The sequence below is a fragment of the Dermacentor silvarum genome, chromosome 10 (assembly GCF_013339745.2).
Source record: "Dermacentor silvarum isolate Dsil-2018 chromosome 10, BIME_Dsil_1.4, whole genome shotgun sequence".
Classification (NCBI taxonomy): domain Eukaryota; kingdom Metazoa; phylum Arthropoda; class Arachnida; order Ixodida; family Ixodidae; genus Dermacentor; species Dermacentor silvarum.
In genome coordinates this window covers 153,060,215-153,073,275 of record NC_051163.1, presented here as the reverse complement: position 1 = coordinate 153,073,275, position 13,061 = coordinate 153,060,215, and the positions used below count along the sequence as shown (strand labels likewise).

The 13,061-nt window shown below is 44.9% G+C and overlaps 1 long non-coding RNA gene across 4 annotated transcripts in view; it reads left to right on the top strand.

Moving 5' to 3' along the window:
• Window positions 1-769: 769 nt before the first annotated feature.
• LOC119431087 (uncharacterized) overlaps window positions 770-13,061 on the top strand; it is a 28,374-nt gene continuing 16,082 nt past the window's right edge. The window contains exons 1-2 of one of the 4 annotated variants that reach the window (XR_007463827.1): window positions 770-950; window positions 8,179-8,406. This is a non-coding gene — a long non-coding RNA (uncharacterized LOC119431087). Of the gene's footprint in view, window positions 978-1,726; window positions 8,407-13,061 lie in introns of those variants that run through there. The other 3 variants (XR_007463825.1, XR_007463826.1, XR_007463824.1) reach the window with 3 other exon arrangements.

Sequence of the window (13,061 nt, the reverse complement as noted above, 5' to 3'; positions counted from 1 at the left end):
TCTAGGAAACAAAAATACTATTCAGCCATTTTTAGCGTTGTTAGTGCAATGGGGAACGAAACACCCTGGCATTCTGTAGAAAGACCGCGTGATGAATGCCGCGATGCGTTTCTGGCGGTAGGGTCGACGCGAGAATTTAGCAAGAGAATGGCGACGGCGCCAACCGAGAACCGGTCTTGGCGGCATCGAGACCCCTTCAAAGAGTGACATCACCTTACAGGGATATATCGCGCGCATCGAGGCACACTAGGCTTGTCTTAAAGAGACGATCAAAATCGTTTCAGGGTCCTTTTAAAAGGAGCGCCTTCAGTATCGAAGACTTAAGCACTTGGGCTCAGGAACAGTAGACTAGCTGCCCCGCTGTTGCAAGTATATATGAGACTACGGTTGCTAGAATACCATCGTTGTAACAATGGACCGCATCAATCCCGAAGCCGCGTACCAAATGATGAACATCAGAAATTTGTGGCAGTATTATAAGCACAGATATGATGCTTTCTTATAACAAGGATCAGATGCTATGTGATAGGACCTTCTTCGTGTCTCGTAGCGCTCTATGTTTCTCCGAGCTTGCATGTCGCTTCCTTACTTGTTAAATTACCACAAGCTAGACGTAGAATAGTTCTTGGAATTACGCTCCTCTCCTTTCCATCCTATGTCCCGTAGTCTCCATCATTCCGAGAACCGTATATCTAAGAGCAGAAACTGAAACCAGGCATTTTCGTTATCTCCAAAAGACATCGGCATCACGCGATGGCCGCCCCCAGGAGTGATTGCGCCTGGGCTTGCGCTGCGCGCTTTGAAAGTTTAAATTAGCTTCGTGATAAAGCTAAACTGCAGCGTCGACACGCAGAATCATTGAAAACAACTTACGTTACAGCTAGCAAGCGGTACATGTGGAGATGACAAGGTGAAGCGCTGCTCCAATCGATCGGAGCGTTGAAAAGGCCGTAAGTAACGCATCGGGAACTTCCAAAGTAAGTTCAAAAACTTTCAACCAGTTGAAACAACTTTTGAACTCTCTTGCGCGCGGGCATGTCAGATTATTAATAGCTTCGTTTCACTGTAGAGATGGTTTTGAAAGTTCTGAGCCATGCTCATGTCAAGTACTATGTGTGGAAATGTCGCACTGCAGGCTCATATCGCCGTTTTAATAGTGGGCGCTGAACTGCATCACATTGTGCATCAGAAACTTGGTTGTAACCAAGCGCACCGCGTACTGCTACTTTGCAATGCCAGTACTATCTGCCGATGGTTACTAGTGAACGTTTTGAGCGCTCAACTTCGATCGCTGGCTGTTATAGCGAAGTAGAACCGTCCGTTGACCCACTATCGGTCACTAAAAATGATTTAGCCGCAATATATCGCTGACAGCTTGAATCTGCCACTGATTTCCGTTCGCTGTAAGTCATGTATACTGAGTCATGCTGTACAGGGTTGGAGATGCTTTAAAGCAACTCGGTCATGGTCACCATGGTGTTTGTTATTGGCTGTTCTTTTTTCTTTAATTTCTTTCTAATTTTTCTAATGTTTCAGTGGATAAAACATTTAATGAAGACACTCGTGCGCTTGTGATCTGCTGCTATCTCTTGAGTGTGCGAATTCACGTTTCTTACGCTCATTACACATTGGTGGCAGTTTGGGTGAGTTGTCGTGTTCCATAACGTTTATATCGCCATCGTCCAAGCACCGACCGTAACAATATGAATTTGCAACTGGAAATTCATGAACCCCCTGCAAAAGCTGTGGCTGCAGCCGCGACTTCAACAGATGTGCGCTTATATGACTTCATCATAATCACCTGACACGTGAAATAAAAGAAGCTGAAGTTAAGGCAAGATTTGAACAGATGTGCGTTAGCTCGCTGTCTGTAGCTTTATCATGGAAATAATTGACGTTTCTTGGCTTGCTGGCAACAACAACACAGTTGCATGTGTATGCATGTGTTGTTGTTTGCACTGAGTACATAGGCTTTCTCCGGTGTCATGAAATTAATCAGTTGGGAGTTTAGTGTCCCCCTGTCTGCTGCATCGTCATGTTCATCTTGTTTCCTTCACTCTTTATGAGATGCAAAAATATTCCAAAAGCCGGGTGAATTCACGATTGAAAAAAGTTTTACTCTGACTTAACAAATTGCAACTGATGTCTGTACACAGCAACTTGATGATGACGATGAGATGGTGCCTTCTGATGTTATTTCCTTGTTTACAAACGTCTATATCTGCCTGTCCATTGATGTGGTAGAGGCGCGTTTGAGAGAAGATTGTAATTTAGAAAGTCGTATGTCCTTGTTGTGGAGGAAATCATAATTTTGTTGCAGTTTTGCTTGAACCAAACCTACTTCAGTTTCGACAACACGATTTATCATGAAATTGAAGAGTGCCCTATGGGAAGTCCCGTTTACGTTACTGTGGCAAACTTAGTGATGGAGCATGTTAAAACACAGGTGCTGAACTTGCTACCTTTTCAGTGAAAATGTATTGTAGGTACCTGGATGACACCTTTGTAATATTGAAAAGGGCAAACCTGTTTGCCTTCCACGTGGCGCTGTACAGCGTACACAATGCCATTCACTTCACGAACGAAACCGAGAGAGATAATATCTCACCTTTTCTGGATGTGCTTGCACGTCGGGCCGATAACGGCAGTGTGGAAACGACAGTGTACCGTAAGCAGACTGAACATTTTTATCCTTTGTCTCACATCACCCGACCAAACACAAACGCTCCGTTGTGAGAACTTCTTTATCACATTGTAATGCAGTGTGCTTGATGCATTAAAACAATGCCATTATCCCAAGACGTTTATTCACGAAACCCTGAAGCGAATGTGGAGGTGAAGGGGGAGTAAGTCATGAGTGAGGGCAGCATCTATTGTATCTATTCTCTATGTCTAGTGTGTGCCAGACACTGTTGGGGGAGCTTTGCGTCCGCTGGGCATACAAACCGTTTTTAAACCCCATTATACATTGGGGAATGTGTTCACGAAACTGAAAGACCGCACCTCTGTGGACAATCCAAGCGGGGTCATCTATAAAGTCCGATGTGGGGATTGACGCAGCTTACATTGGCGAAATGGGCAGAAAAGGGGCAACGAGATTGAAAGAACACAAAGGAGACGTTGCCGAGGCCACCCATGCAACGCGTTCTAAGATTAAACTTGTCGAACACTGCTGGACGACAAGGCATAGTTTCGACCTTGACATTGCTACGACGCTGGCCCAAGAGCAAAATTGTGGGAAAAAAAAGCTCCTTGAATTCTGGTTCATCAGTCATGACGCATCGGCGTGCAACACCAACCGGGGTCCCCTGCCGGACGTTTACAAGAACATGTGTGATAAGTAAACTGGGACCTCCCCTCATTTGTGTCAGTGCATACTGAAGAAGCAACTTGCATAGCTGGCAAAACATCTATACCCTTTTGGTTGTTAATTTGTTATGCTAAGTCAGAGTACAACTTTTTTCAGTCACTCTTTATCAGGTGCGCTTATTCATACGTGATTACACATTACTTGTAAGACAACTCTGTCTCATAGAGTGAGCTGTGCTGCACATTGTTGCGATGATAATGTGAGTTCAATCCAGCTCGGGCATTTATGAAGGGAAGAGATTGAGTGCCGAAAATGTCTGTCATGGAGATCAGTGTTGTGACATTTCATCGTGCCAGCTGTAGACAGCAATAGATTGGCGTTTTGGGTGCCAAGGTGACCACGTCAAGAAATAAACATGTGCGAGACGTTCCTGTAGGAATGGAACTTGAAACTTAATTGTCGCTTTCCAAGCGCTTAGTGAAATTCCTAGATATATAAAAAAAGATCAACAGAGTGTCTACATGTAGCATTGTTGCCAGAGTACACTGTGCAATGTTTCAGCGCTTCTCTAAAGGAACTTGGATATCTTTTACAGGCTGCGCCACTTGTGGGGCCAGCAAGAATAGGCTGTGGTCACCGCACCACTGATATTTCAATGCGTCATGCACTGCTGCTTTAGAATTAGCTACGTTCCTTTTGCTCATGTATATGGTGATGGAAGAAGAGGACGTTGAGCTCAGGATGCAATCTTGTTCCATTTGGAACAAGATTGCATCAGGGCCGTCGCCGAGGTTTAATATGGAAACCTCTCCTGAACAACACTGTCGCGTTTTCTCAAAACAGTACTTCTTCCCCTTGAGCTCGACGTCCTCTTCTTGCACTGCTGTTGTTTATATTTTGTTTTTTTGTTTCGTGCATATAATTTGTTCGCTTTGACCAAATACTTCACTCGGGTCAATTGTGATTTATAGATTACAAGATACTAGCTGGTTTTCATTTTTCCTTCTGCACTGCCTACCATTTTTGTAATCTCCGCACATTCTTGTGTGGACATGTGCGTGTGTGTGTGTGTGTGTGTGCACGCACTTTGTTTTTATCGCACTCCCCTTATTTCATGCTTCCTCATCTCACCTGAAGTAGCATGCAAAGCCTTAAGACAAGCTAACCTCTCCAGTTATTCTAAAACTTCTCTTTTTGCTGAAAAGATAATGCACTGAGAGTAGTGGCACAGTCAGTAAAAGCCGCCTTGCGGAGGGCTTGGTAACTGGATATGTATTGCGTCCCCTGCTTGCAAATGAATGGCGCTGTAGGCAGCGTCTGTCTGTTGCTGTCTTCGAATTACGGGGGAGCCTCCCTTTAGCATGGTTAAGGAGCTTCCAGGAATTATCTCAGCAGGGTTGGCATTTTCTCAAATGTTTTCCAGAAGGACTCGAGTTTTTCACAACCATTTGGGATTATCTAAACATATCTAGCAATCAGGGACCTCATAATCTCTGTTTGCCGGAATTGAGTTTAGGAAGTCAAAGATTCGCTATAGCCTGGCGATTTTTAGGGCTCGTAGCGATGGCTTGTTCCAACACCAACCTTACGTGTCACTATCATCATTAGCCTATTTATGTACTTTGCAGGATGAAGGCCTCACCTAGGGATCGTCAGTTACCCCTGCCTCAAAGTCAAGAGTCTGACAAACCTTCATCTGTTCAAGAAGAACCGTGAAGAAAACAGAACACATGCCAACCTGTGTTACGAAATTATTAAATACTTGAGCCTTGCTCACAATGAACAATAAGCAGGAAGGACTTATATAGGATTGAGCTCTTTATGCTTGTACCTTACGTTATGTGCTCATTCACAGTAAACTCGTGCCCTTCCTGTTTCTTCTTCATTGTGAACAAGGCTCCCATGTGAACTTTGTAATGTGAAGTTTTTTAATAATTTGTTCACCTTGGCCGGCGTATGTTCTGTTTTCCTCATAACTCTGCTGCCTTACGTCTGCCAACTACATCTTGTACCTGCAAGTTTCCTCACCTCATCGGGCCACAAAAGTGTCTGCTGCCCATGACAATGCTTCTCTTCTCCTGGAACCTATTCCATTACTCTAAACAGACCATCGGTCATCGTCACACATTACATGCCCTGCACAACTCAACCTATTTATTGTAAACTCAAGTAGAATATCAGCTAGCTGCATTCGGCTCTCTGGCCCGTACTGCGGTCTTCCTGCTTCCTAATGTTACATTTTTCGTTTTCTGTTCCAATGCTCATTGTGTGGCCCATAGCTTTTTCTCAAGCTAAGTACGGTAGATGTTGAGCATTCCTTTTCTCTTGGACACAAGCTAATAGTCAGTGAATTCACTGCAAAATATATAGATTAGTCGTGGCGCTCTTTGGTCAGACTTGGCCCTTGTGCCAAGAAACCTTACAAATTGTCATCAATACTCAGTGAAAATAGGCACAGCATGAAACCCAGAAATCTTGGAATGGTGCTTGTTTGTTGCTGCTTTCTCAAATTTTACCGTGGCATCTAATCACACTAGATTTCAGATCAGCCTTGTGACCTATGCAACCTGTCTCATTCCGTTTCGTTGAGAAAATGAAACGAATTTTACAAAACACGGGTTTAGTGGGCTGTGTTCTTTGAGAATCATAATTTATTCACAGATGCACAGGGAATTTCTTTTTAATTGAGCCTATACATGCCTAAAAGACGGTTATTGGTGCCTGTATATGCCTGAAATGGCAGTTGTAGTGCCTGTTACAGGCACCTAAAACAGCAGTTTTCAGTGCTTAAACATCTGATCTCTACACATGACATACCTCTTTTAATGCGACAGAATATGCGAGTGCAAAGTGTTCATAGAGTGAAGTTATTTTTTGAAACCATCTTGCTTGTGAAATGCTGCTAATAACCAGAGAACTGTTGCAGGCTGCCGTGCACCAGCCTTCCGTTCCCCTTCAGAGTTGATGTCGTTGTTCTGACACATAAAAACTTATTTAGTGTTACATATTTTTAGAGTGCTAAAGTGGTATGTTAGAATTGGACTCTTTGGAGCTGGCTTGTGTGCTAACCACTACACTTGCAATGCTGTTCAGCCTACTGTACTCTTATATGGAATTACATTCAAACTAGCAGGAAGTAGGACTTATTATTGCAGCATTTCATAATTATTGATAACGCTCGAGTTCTGAACAATCTATGTTCTCAGATCATAGTGAAAACTCGTGAGGATCTGTTTTATCTTGGTTTTTGTTTGGAAGCTGTGGTGAAATTGTTTTGAGCAGTGAAAAAGTAGACACATTTACAGAAGTTCCTTTGTGTGTGCATGCTTTGAATTTTTTTTAACAAATCGCTGAACTTGTTCAGTTCAGCTATTTGTACTTTTATGCAAATCTTTTTTTTTTTTTGACCAAAGAGAAAATCCTCGGTGCCCTCCCCCCTAGTTTTTTTTAGAGGCACTGCAACTGTTTTGTTATTTGCCTCACAGCTTAGAAACAAGCATCATCTTTCATTGCTACATTGTCTAGTGTTTTAGGTGTACTTACTTGTAACCAGCCAGCTTTGTGACTAATTTCTGGTTCAAACTAATTTGCACCAGTTATAGGAACACTGGTGTTATGCTTTTGTTGTTTCGCAATCCCATGCTTCTCTCAGTATTTTTGTTTAAAATTTATTTCATTTGGTCCTAGATTTGCAACCCCATTTATATTCGAGATGTTGTAGTGTGTCGGTATTGCACAGTGTGATGCTTTTTGGTAATTAATACATCTATTTGTTCATGTTCATCCTTTTTCACTCCAGCCATGCAAAAGCTGGTGCTACTTTATAAACACTGACCCTTCACAGCAGTTTGGGTGCTTTTGGAACAGAAAGTGCTCAATTTAATTTTGGTAATTGGTAAGGGCAGAAAATTAATTTCCCAGGATCTTGTTTGAAAAGAAAGATAAATCTTCAACCTCAACGTTTTTCTTTACTGCCTACAAGCCAAGTTTTTTTCTTTTTTGACACGCTAAGATGGTTGTGGTGCATATCGTGGGAAGTCAGTAATGCAACACAGAAATTCAACAAAACAAAGTTGAAGCTGGACAGAAAATTGCATGAATCTATTAAGCTAGAAGCCGCAGTTTGCTGACATTGCAAGTGACACTTGCCACTTATTTCAACAGCTCAACGAGATGTTTACCTAGCATAGTAGACTACACTTTTGAAATACAATATAGCTCAGCCTTACTGTTAACAAAGGCTTATTGTGCCGGAATAAAGGTGACCAGAAAAAAGAAAGAGGCTGGTATTAACAACTATTTGAAAATTCTTGTAATGAACTTGTCATGAATTTTTACAGTGCCTTGTAAGAGTGAGTCAAGTGTATTTATTGATTAAAGAAGAATCTCATTACAGTTGAAACCAAATGGGGGTTCCAAATTTTAAAATTTTGCCACTTTTCCCTATTGAAGACTGCCAAAATATAGAAAACTGACACATCCACGATGTCGTACTGATTCCGACTCTGAAACTGCTCAGGCGTCATATAAAAACAGGAAAATTTGGCCTTCATTTTAGTAATCAAATTTTAGGGAAGACAGCACAAAATGATACAGTCTTTTGCTAGTGCATTAATACGGCAGTGCGAGAACAGCCAACCGAATAAGCACACAGTTTATCAACAATGCATGGGCAAATCACAACTGTCTGCATGATTGTTTTACTTTGTACTATTATTGATTCCCTACATGCGAATCAACTTTTCCAGAAACGCATTCCTTTATTCGACCTTTCTGTTCCCAAATAACACAAATGCAGTTTTGAATTATAGTATCACTAGTCTAAAGCAGGTCTAGCCTTAGTGTTCCTTTATCTCTGCTTGTTGCAGGAAGTCGTCGGGACATGATTGTGGCCGACTCTGGCAAGCTGCACCTGCTGCCGCAGATGGTGTCCCGGCGGTTCGGGTGCAGCCTGTGCTCCTACACAGCGGGTGCCAGTAGCCTCGTGGAACGCCACATGCGGACACACACGGGCGAGCGGCCGTACCGGTGTGAACATTGTTCCAAGGCTTTCAGCCAGCGGTGCAACCTGGTGCGGCACAGCAGGATGCATACAGGTGAGCATCAGTTCTGGTTCCACAGGTTGACTTAAGTTTGTAGCTCACCCTATTAGGAAAAATTATGGAGTGGCCACCAAAGTGGGAACCCAGTCCCACTGTTAATAGCAATAGCTGTTCCAGTAGTACAACAAGTTGGGAAAGTTGGTTTTTGCTCATAATGAAGGTAGAGATCGTAAGAAAGGTAGTAAGGACAAAATGGGAGAGAAGACAAGCAGTCGGTATCATCATTGATATTGTGAGTGCTATTTGTGCACGTCATCATCTGTATGCACTACTCATCGTGATCTTTTGGCTTGCTGTGTGCTTCGGCTGTCTCGCACAGTTACTCCGGAATAAATGCATCGCATCGTCCGACGACTCATAAGTGGTGGAGGCTGCCTTGATTCCCACGTCCTCTTGCACTTCCAGTCCCTCTGGAGCTTCCTCTGGAACTCCGGTCACTCTTGAACCACGGTCACTCTTGAGCCACTGCCACATTTGTCTTTGGCTTTGTCAAATAGATTTTACCAGGGGCTCCTCGGCTATCATGTATTGATGTGATGGGGAAATTAATTGAATTGGTCCAGTGTTATGTGACACCAATGACGTTCAGATTTACCCTCGCGTCCTCATCGACGGCATTCGTCATCATATACAGCTTGCTGTGCTTTCATCATGCCCTCATCAGGTTATATTAGGCTGGGACTTCCCGTCAGCTGCTTCTGCTCTCGTTTCATACTGTGTGAACGAGTAATTCACATTACGGACACCGAGCTCTCTATTGCTTCCGATTTCTTGCACCCCCGCTTCGTTGAAGCTGTGGATTTTGTTCTCCCACTAGGCCAAGGATGTATTCTTACCATTAAGTCCAGAGACATTTTCTACGGTGTCGCAGTGTTTATTCCTTTTCAGCACGGCATTTCTCATGGAATCGCCATCGCCTCCTGCCTGCCAGTCTCACCGCCTTCAACACGACTCCAGAGCCTCTACTACTGTTGAAAGGGTCCATTTTGCCACCCTTACCAATGAAGCACCGCTATGTGCCGTCACTCTTTCACTTGCCTCGCCCTTCACACATTGCCCGCTAGTAGGAGATCCTTCCAGTGCTCTCAAGGCCACTTTGAGTCCCGATCTCAATTCAGCCCACACCAATGCTTTACCATTTTATAGAAACACGAAATTTGCTGTGACGTTTCTTCACGTCGCTTGGGTCAGACTACTTTGGCCACTCATCGCATGGAAACAGATGGCTCTCACGCCAAGTTTATCATCCTGCCGGTAACTCATGGGTCCCGGTCATCCTTCGCCGCTCACTTCGACTTCAAGTTTCAGAAGCTTTTCATGATGACATCGCTGGCCGCTTAGGTTTCAACAAAACCTACGACTGCATCAAGACTCGCTGTTTCTGACCTAGCCTCTCCACCTGTGTTGCCAAGTATGTTGGCTCCTGCGTGTCATGCCTATACCAAAAACGTTTGATATACCTGCCCGCCGGCCCTTCATAACCGGTGCCGTGCCCAGTCGCCCCTTTCAAATTTGTAGGCATAGGCTTGTACGGCCCCCTCGCACTCACATCTGCCCATCACAACTGGATTGTTACCACCGTGGACAGTCTAACTCGCTACGCTACGACTTTTCTCTGGGGCTGCTTCCGATGTTGCAGAGTTCTTCCTGTACATTATCGTTTTGCGTCACAACACACTTCATGTTCTCCTGAGTGACCGTGGCAAGACGTCCCTTTCTTATGTTCTTCCTCTAACACCATCCATAAGACCACATCAGCGTATCATCCACAAATTGTCCTACTGAGCATTTTCATAGAGCGTCGTCCAACATGATCTCTATGTATGTGCAACCCAGTCACACAAACCGGGGCACCATTCTTTCTTTCGTCATGTTTGCTTATAACACTGGCATCCAATGCATAAATAACTACAGTGTAGACCACTTATAACGTAAGTCGCCGGAGTCGCGAACATCTGCACTATAAGCGGCACCGCACTATAACCAAAACAACGATTTTCAAGCCCTGCACGTATGCAGAATGTGTAGACCAAGCATGTAGACACGCTTTGTACTATCGCGCGCACATCGTGATTACGTTTTCACCATTGAGCTGGCGAAAACATAATCACGATGTAGCCGGTGCTCTTCAAGCTCGACAGCTTTGCACCGAGTCAAAACGAAACAACTGTTTGCCACAACTGGTGCGGAAAAAACCGTGACCGCTATCGACGCGATTATGTACGGCGACAAATTGGCAGTGCTGAAGGCCGCGCCCTACGCATGCACCGAGTCTGAACTACCATTCGCTGCAACAACTGCAGTCGAAACCACGGTCGCTATCTATGCGATCATCGATGGCGACTACGCAGTTTTGAGGCACGCGGCCGACGCGCGTACTGTGTAAAAACGAAACTGTTCGCCACAACCGCTGCGGAGAAAACCGCGGTCGCTATCGACGCGATCGTGGATGACGACTACGCAGTTACGAAAGCACGCGACGGTAAACGCAAGAATACAGACTTTAAAGACACAAATAGGCTCGAAGCGTTCCGGCGTTGCTGTCATTCATGTACGATTTCAACTGATGGCTGTGGCGATGCGGACTCCGCCGCTTCGTTTCGGTTGGACGCTAGCGCCGTTCTTGTTCTTTTGCATCGCACATTTGCGGCGCTCCTCGCTCACCGAGCTCCGAAAGTTGTCCGAATTAACCGATTTTCTGAGTTAATGAGGTTTTACTGCAGCTCCAAACTAAATTTGCGGAACACTGCTTAAATTAACAGCGTCGCTCACGCGATATCTGCACTTCGCGACACGCATCGCGACGGGTGCACAGAAACTGAAGCTGCGTTCAGTGCAAAACGCACCGCTGATAAGCAGCCGAGCAAAAGGTTTCTCCTGTCGCCTAGACAACCTACGCGTGCATTTTTCCCCCGTTCGTTTGCTCCGCGTCTCATGCGCCTCCTCCGCATCACCCTCGTTGATCTCCTCTCCCATCGGTAGGCGCACCTTGTTGAGAAGCGTGCGCTCGCTGCCGCCCTTGTCGGCGAGATTTTCCCGCAGAAGCCGCATTATAACCGGTATTTCGTCTTGCGCGGCTGCACTGTAAGCGGTACGCGTATACATGCAGTTCTATGGGAAAATTAACGGGAGTCTCAAAAGACCGTACTATATCCGGTCCTGCACTATAAGCGGTTACGTTATAAGTGGTCTATACTGTACTTACAGCCCCTTTTTCCTCATGTACGGCCGTGAACCGTTTTTTGTCCTGAAAAAGACTATACCTTCCTTTCGGCACCCACTGTTCCATTCGCATCCTTTCCAGAAGAGTTTGCTGCCTGTATCACCCACTGCCATGAAATTTGCCGCGCCAACACCGCTACCATTCAGGACAAGTTCATTCTGATACGACGCGTCGCGTGGCTTTGTTCGGCCCAGGTGATGAAGTTCTCTTGTGGATACCTGTTTGCTGACTGGGGCTCTATGAAAAATTTCTTTATTGTTAACTCCGCCGATATTCCGTTCTGCAAAGAACATCTGCCGTCCACTATAGCATCACTCCTGTTAGCTCGGCTACTGACCGCCATCGTCGGAGCACAGAAATAGGCCAACTCTCTTGCCTAGAGTTTCTACCCTTTCTAACTTGCGGTCTTGCTGACATCTTCCAGGTTCTGGAACTCCGCTTTAAATTCTGGGAGTGTTCAGGTACGTTTCTATGAGATGTTAACTGAATGATGCACCACTAAGGAGCGGCAAGAAATTGACTTGTCGCCCATTGCCTGCTAAAAATTCGTTGGAATGATTAACCTGGCTGAAAAAAAAGGGTGTTATTGAAAATGCTGTTTAATTGGCTTTGCTGACAGTGCATGCTAAGACCTCATTTTGTTTTAGACCTTTCGCATAATGTTGCCAACCCTGTTCACACATTGAGTTTATGCCACCATTGTGAAGGATAGACGTGTGGGCAATTGCAGGACGCACGTACAAGGTTTGTGAGCTGCATGCGCCATGCTACAGTTCTCATCAAGCTTGTCATACTCATAGCATATTCACTCCATAACATGGGTCTGTGAACGCAAGCTTGGCCCCCGCAATGAGATAGGTGGAATGTCAACCTTAGCATGCTCCCGCGCTTGCACCATGAAAGCGTTGTCGACAACTACAAAGCGAAAGTAACGACGGGGAGAAGCCTAGACTGTGGGAGCTGCAACTTTTGTCGAGTCCCGCATCATTATAGATTCCATCAGAGCAAGCTACATGAAAAGGAGGGAAGCAAACCAAGACGTGCAGGATGCTGCGATATCTTGTGTACGTGTGTATCAATCTCACGCGGTCAGTTAGAACCTATGGCCATCCTGGCCTTGCAAATGCTAGAGCCATGCATTCGAGTCACCTTATGCAGCCACCATTTCCTGGAATGTCATCTGTGGCTCAAGAAATCGGACTGCTGTAGCCTACATGGCTTTAGGCGAATGATGCAGCTCCTTACCTTACATAGGTGGTGCAATTTTGCAAACACTGTCAAAGGCTAAGCGTTTTTTCGCGGAAAGGACCCCTTGAATGTCTTCACTACGGATTACTGCCACAAGCCTATCACACAGCCACACACAGCTTCCTGCAAGGAGTCCATGAAATTGCATTTTTTAGCCAAGTGCTTTATCTCGACAATA